At 41.1% G+C, this 7,651-nt stretch overlaps 1 pseudogene; it reads right to left on the bottom strand.

Moving 5' to 3' along the window:
• Positions 1–271: 271 nt before the first annotated feature.
• On the bottom strand, positions 272–1,907 carry LOC145631023 (zeatin O-glucosyltransferase-like; annotated as a pseudogene).
• Between the last annotated feature and the right edge of the window lie 5,744 nt (positions 1,908–7,651).

The following is a 7,651-nucleotide window of genomic DNA, read 5'->3' as shown; positions in this document are numbered from 1 at the left end:
TCATTGCCCTATTATAGTGGATTGTTTGTGTGTTGAAATCCCTTAGAAGGGTCGAGGTTTTACTTCCAGTTGGGCCCTAGAAGGTTTCCTCGTAAAACTGTGTGTGCACTATCAAGTTCCTTTTATATTCTGTTTTAAATTTGCAAAAGTAATCACTAGGAACTTAACTACAATTCACCCCCCCCCCCTCTTGTAGTGTTCATTTCAACTAACACCAAGACAAGCCATGAATAACACTTAACCTGAACTAAGAATACATGGAAATATGGAATCAATCAAAATGTTTTTATTAACTAGATAATGAAATTAAACTAGTAGAAGCATTCATTCATAGTCAACTTGTATTACTAACCAAATTTAGGGAGTCTACAATTTTGGATAGATGGCAACAATAATTCAAACAAACTTGATAAAAGATATAACATTATGTCATTGCCTAGAGATATGGGCAATGAAAGCGTCCCTCTCTAAATAAGAAATACCACGTTCAGCAACTGATCCTCTAACTGCTTTGCCTAATTCATTCTTCAGCCCTTTTCTTCATCTCCATTCCTTTCTCTGAAACCATCAATGTTTTTACTGCATTTTCTATCTCACTCGACTTCACAATAACATCGCGGTGTTCCCAATCTCATCGGTACACTAATCCTTAGCATATTGCTCACAAAAAATGAGATCATCGGTTGATCAGAATGCATTGGCCAAGCCAAAATCGGCACACCCATGCTCATACTTTCCATACATGAATTCCATCCACAATGACTCATGAACCCACCAACTGAGGGATGAGCCAAAATTTCTAACTGTGGCGCCCAATCTTTCACTATTATTCCTCTATCCTTTATTCTTTCTTCATAACCTAAAGGAAGTTGAGGCCTTTTCACTCTATCAGCTTCTGTAAACATCGTTTGGATCTGCTCTTCGGAGCACCCAAATAAACTTCTCCCCGCATCTTTCCAACCCGTTTGCCAACTCTTCGATTTGATCATCTGTCAATGATGTTGTCGAACCAGAAGACACGTATATCACCGAAACCTTCACTTGTTCGTCTAGCCATTTAAGGCACTGATTTCTGTTTTTGCCACTTTCGCTTTTGACAACAACGGGATTAAACGGCCCTAAGGCATAATGCTTTATATTTTTTCCCTTTGCTGAAGGCAGCTTCTCCAACAATTCGACATATCTTCCGTCAATCACTCTCGAGGTGTTGTAAAGCCACCCTGATTCAAACCCTTAACATTTCGAGAGATTCACCAGGAATTCTAGCATCTCTTCTGAAACGCATCCCTCTTTAGAAGGCATACATTCCGGAATATCATTTGTGTCTACCTTAAAGGGTTTCTCTTCCTGGGGCATGCTTTCCCATACACTTGTGAAATAGGTGAAAGCACATATAGGAATAAAGTTATACGCTTCACCATTTGGAATGAGCTTAACATCTTGGACAACGTAAGCCATACTATTGTCATGAATGACTACTACTCGGCTATACTTTATCGAGAGTTGTTTCATGAGGTGAAACACGGGCTGTCAAAGATGCATTGTAGCCTCTAAAAGAGGTTGCGAGTGTTGTGGGAATGGATTAGAGTGGTCGATGTTAGGAGGAGGTGAGTTGTAAGGAGGGAGTTCGAAGTCATTGAAATGAATATTTGTTAAGGTTTTTGAGTCCCGCCCATTAAGTCGGAGCTTCACTTGACGGTTGTGGGAGGCAGAGCCGGCGTAATGGACCGGGATTCCGGAGGTGGTGATGACATGCGAGAGGTGGAGGAGCTGGTTGAGATGGCCTTGTGCTGGAAGTGGTACCATTACCACTACAACTTTTGTTAAGTGTTCAAGGTTTTCATTTTGGAGGGTCATTTTTTATTGGTCAAGTTTTGGTGGTTGGTTTTGGAAGAATAATGTTTACAAATGAAGGAGTCTTGGCTTTATGTTTGTTTGTTTCCTATGATATCAATATTTGTGTCGTCTAATAACTACTTAAATAGGGATCATAAAGGCAATCTATGACAATATCGTGCCATAATATAAAGTTTATATTATGAATATTTTATAGGCCAGATATAGGATCTAGATGGTCGATGGCTCCATGACAACGAACTTACTTGTATACAAATTTAGCTAGCTCTTTCGTATTGTTTTTAGTTTCTTTGTGTGGATTTACACGTTTAACCTATTGTATATAGACTTTCAATTTTAATTAGGAAAATTTGTCAAAAATAACACGACCTTTCACCGGTCTTCTAAAAATGAAACGACCTTTGGATTACCTCAAAATAACATGACCTTTGACACATATCTTCCATAAATAGAACAAAAAACCGGTAACTTGTTTTACAGGTTACATTTGACACGTGTTTTGTTGTAATTTGTTAAGATTTTTTTTAATATTAATGATCTTAATTAAAAAAAAAATTAAATTAACCAAACACCACCTTCTTCTTCGTGATCCCCTCCCTACCTCTACCTCCATCTCCACCACACACTCCCCGAAAACCACCCCAACCCAGCCAACCACATCGGAAACAACCCCGGCCCACTCCCTAAGTCCGCCCCCCCCCCCCCCACCCTATACTCAAAACAAACCCACGTACATATCCTCATCCATTACCTTGAAACCACCGCTAAACCACAGCATCTATTCCTAAAGTCGTGAAATTGCCGCTCCACCCTTGAAACCCAATCAACACCCTAACCTATGGGAAAAGAGAGTAGAGAGAGCTTGCGTGAAGGAGAGGAAGCTGAATAGGTGATAGCATCTGATTGAAATGTGGTAGGGAGGGGCGATGAAATCGGGAACAAGGTAGGAATTGGGGGGCCGAATTTGGGGACAAGGATGGGAGGGGGGTACGGAATCGGGGATGGGAATTAAAGGGCGCCGGAAAAGGGATCAAAGGGAGGTCTGGCGTCGATGGGGTTGAGATAGGAAGACGCCGGCGAAGAGAGGGGGATGGGCAGTGGAGGAGGAGGGGCGGTAAAGTCGGTGGGGCTGACTGGGGGTTTCTTTTTATTAATAAGGTTTTTTTTTTATGTTTTAAGTTTTTTAATTTTTTTAGTTTTAAGGTTATTTTTTTAAAAAATTAAAATAATATAAAAATTAACCAATGATACTTTGACACGTGTCATAGGTAACCTGTTAAATAGGTTACCAACCGGTCACGTTTCATTTATGGAAGATATGTGTCAAAGGTCGTGTTATATTGAGATAATCCAAAGGTCGTTTTATTTTGGGAAGACCGATGAAAGGTCGTGTTATTTTTGACAAATTTTCCTTTTAATTATTAGGTCAAGAATTTATTTTATTATTTAAAAAATAATTCACATAATTTGACTCTGTTAAAAAAAATTTACAAATACACGTTGGAACAAAACTTATTTACGAATACATAGTTGTTAGATTATGGAAATAATCTTTTGTAATTATATTGCATATATTTAGTGTATATCTCTTTCCTAGTTTAGCTTAGCTTAACTTAGAAGCCTAATATTGTATATATACTAATCTTGGATTAATGAGAAGGCTACGGCAAATATTCACATATTCTCTCATGGTATCACGAGTCTAGGTTACAATCCTCTGTACACCCTAGCTCTCTTCCGCTCTCTTTCTTCATCTTCTTCTCTCCCTTTCTATTCTGATTTTCCTTCCATGGCCGAATCCTCCAAGCTCCATCCTGCGACTTTGGTCAATAACATCAAGTCTTGTATTCCTATAACCCTTGATTACGATGGTAAGCAATATAAAAACTGGTCTACCCTATTTCAACTCCATTGCCGTGCTAATTTGGTCATTGATCATATTTTACCAAACCCGGTTGAGAAAAAGGTGGTTGTTGACCCGGCCGTGAAGGAGGTGGCTGTTGACAAAGCCCTGTGGCAGCGTCTTGATGATATTGTGCGTCAATGGATTTACAACACCATTTCTATTGACCTTTTCAATTCCATTATCGACTCGGATGATCGTGCGGTGGATGCATGGAACCGATTGGAAAATTTTTTCCACAATAACAAGACTGCTAGGGCATTACAATTATATGCCCAATTCACAAACACAAAACTTGAGCAATTTGATGGTGTAAAGTCCTATTGCACTCACCTAAAAACTCTTGCTGATGGTTTGAAGAATGTTGGAGACAAAATCTCCGATAATCGAATGGCTCTTCAATTGCTTAAAGGTCTTTCGGAGGAGTATAAACCCTTTCGCACATCCGTTCGACACCTCGACCCCTTGCCTTCTTTTGATGTTCTTCGATCTATGCTGGAACTCGAGGAACAGGGCAATGCCTCTAATCATGTTGCGGACTCTACTAATGAAGCCCTTGTTGTTCAATCGCCTCTGCCAAATCAGGGAACTCCCTCGAATTCTGGTCGTGGAGGGCAGTCACCGGCTCATGGTGGCCGGAAAAATAACAATAAAAACAAAGGCGGAAAGGGCAAGAGTGCCGGCAGTGGTGGCCGGAACTCACAGCCATCATCCCACCAGCAGCAGCAGCGTGGGAACTCTGCTTCCCCTTCGCAACAGAACACTGCCCAGCAACCTCAAGGATGGATGTTTCCTCCTTGGGCCTATTGGGGTCAAGCTCCTTGGGCCACACCCCCTTGTCCTTACCCATCTCAAGGCCAAGGCCTAGTTCAGTGAACTCCTCGCACACCTCAGTTCACGAATCAAAGTGGTGTTCTCGGACCTCGACCACAACAAGCATACTACATGGCTGCCCCTCCCTCTCCGAGTTATGTTCCGACTAATATTGAACAAGCTATGCATACCTTGTCTATGGCGGATCCGAACTACTACATGGACACCGGTGCTACATCTCATATGACAAATTCCCAAGGTAAATTGTCTTCATATGTTCAATTGCATAAAAACAGTAATAAATCTATTATTGTTGGTGATGGTAGCAAAATTCCAATTAAAGGTTATGGTCACGAATCTCTTAATCAAAACACACTTCAACTCAAAAATGTCCTTCATGTCCCAAAACTTATCAAAAATCTTATTTCTGTTCGAAAATTCACTACTGATAATAGTGTTTCCATTGAGTTTGATCCTTTTGGGTTTTCTGTGAAGGATTTACGGACGGGGAGCAAAATAGTGAGATGTGTAGCAGTGGCGATCTTTATCCTTTCTTCTCGGATCGTCAAGTCCTTTCTTATTCCTCTCCATCAGCTTTTGCAGTTGTCTCTCCAAGTGTGTGGCATTCCCATTTAGGTCATCCAGGAAATGCGGTTTTAGGTTCTTTGCGTAGTACTAAATTGATCAAATGTAATAAGGCTCATATTGATGTTTGTCACTCTTGTCCTTTGGGAAAATTAATAAAATTGCCTTTTTACGGTTCTCAATCTCATACTACTATGCCTTTTGACATTATTCATAGCGATTTATGGACCTCTCCCGTATCTAGTTCTCTTGGGCACAAATATTATGTTCTTTTTCTCGATGATTACACAAATTTTTTTTGGACCTTTCCCATTGCATCAAAGTCTCAAGTTTTTAACTTGTTTCTTCGAATTAGAACTTATATCCGTACTCAATTTGAAAGGGAGGTCAAAGCCTTCCAATGTGATAATGGAACCGAATTTAAAAATGATCCTTTTTAAATTTGGTCACCAACATGGGATGGTTTTTCGCTTATCGTGTCCATACTCTTCTCCTCAAAATGGAAAATCCAAACGTAAAATTAAGACTATTAATAATATCGTTCGAACTCTCCTATGTCATGCCTCTATGCCTCCCTCTTTTTGGCATCATGCTTTAGAAATGGCTACCTATTTACACAACATCTCACCAACTAAAATTCTTGATTACAAGTCTCCCACTCAAATATTGTATCAAAAACACCCCAATTATTCTCATCTTAGGGTGTTCGGTTGTCTTTGTTATCCTCTTTGCTCTTCTACTCAAATTAACAAACTGCAACCGCGCTCTACTCCTTGTGTCTTTCTTGGATATCCAAGCAATCATAGAGGTTATAAGTGTTATGATATTTTGAGTCGGAAAATAATAATTGCAAGACATGTTTGGTTTGATGAATCGGTTTTCCCATTTTCTAAAATTCATTCTCCTCAACCCCATTCTTATGATTTCTTGGGTGATAACTTAGGCCCTCTTGCTCATCCGTTGCTTCGGCATGCTCATGATGCTAGTATCAATCCCTCTCCTAATACTACTCACCACAAAAATCAGCATACACCGCAGCCTGGTTGCGGCGCACCAGCCTAGGCCGCGGGTGGGTTGCGGGGTACACTGCCTGCGCAGCAGCAGCTCCATCCGTTCCCCCCCATCACCCCCCTTCCAGCAGGTGGGAACTCTCCCAGCACCCTGCAACGTGGCCCTGTGCCACTGCCTGCATCCCCCGCCGGGTTACCAGCGGGTGCTGGTGCTAGAGCTCCCATTTCTGCCGAGCCCACTGCCCAGCCCGATGATTTTCCATTGGTCGCTAGTGCGGATGTGGACGAGCATGGGGTGCTTCACATTCCACCCGATTTCTCTTCTTCTTCCTTCTCCTATCCTACTCCTACACCAACACACTCCATGACTACTCGTAGTAAACATGGAATCGTCAAGCCCAATCCCAAATACCGAGAACAATCCCATCATACTACTACCTCCATATCACCCATTCCAAAGAACCCGATTAATGCACTTCGTGACCATAATTGGAAAATTGCTATGCAGGAAGAGTATGATGCTCTTATTGACAATGGGACTTGGAAATTGGTTCCGCGACCACCGAATGTGAACATAATTCGGTCATTGTGGATTTTCCGGCATAAGACTAAGTCTGATGGGTCTTTTGAGAGACATAAGGCACGTCTTGTTGGTGATGGCAAAACTCAAAGGGAAGGAATTGATTGTGATGAAACTTTTAGCCCGGTTGTTAAACCAGCTACTATTCGGGTGGTTCTTAGCATTGCTTTGGCTAAGTCTTGGCAATTCATCAATTGGATGTGAAAAATGCTTTCTTACATGGTCATTTGAATGAAACGGTTTACATGTATCAACCTATGGGATTCAAAGATCCTGATAAACCTGATCATGTCTGTTTATTAGAGAAGTCACTATATGGTCTGAAACAGGCACCCCGTGCGTGGTACAAACGTTTTGTAGATTTTGTGACTACTATTGGTTTTGCTAATAGCAAATCTGATACCCCATTGTTCATCTATCGCCATGGTAATGATACTGCTTATCTAGTTCTATATGTTGATGATATTGTGCTTACTGCTTCATCGGACTCTCTCCGACAACATATTATTTCTCGGCTCAGTTCTGAATTTGCAATGAAGGATTTGGGTCCTTTGAGTTATTTTTTGGGTATTGCTATTACTAGAGGTAAAAATGGTTTATTTTTATCTCAAAAGAAGTATGTGCAGGAAATTTTTGAAAAAGCAGGAGTGGCAACCTACAAGCCTTCGCAAACTCCTGTTGACACCAAAGGGAAATTGAGCTCCCAGGAGGGTCCTCTGTATGACGATCCTACTTCTTATCGGCGCCTCTGTGGTGCTTTGCAGTACTTGACATTCACTCGACCAGATATTTCTTATGTAGTTCAACAAGTTTGCTTATCTATGCACTCACCCCGTATTGAGCACATGGATGCGTTGAAACGCATTCTTCGATACATTAGAGGTACGACGGATTTTGGTTTAC

Source organism: Chenopodium album, chromosome 5, assembly GCF_948465745.1.
Source record: "Chenopodium album chromosome 5, dcCheAlbu1.1, whole genome shotgun sequence".
NCBI lineage: Eukaryota > Viridiplantae > Streptophyta > Magnoliopsida > Caryophyllales > Amaranthaceae > Chenopodium > Chenopodium album.
The sequence above is the reverse complement of the archived record's forward strand: the minus strand, read 5'-3'. Positions and strand labels throughout refer to the sequence as shown.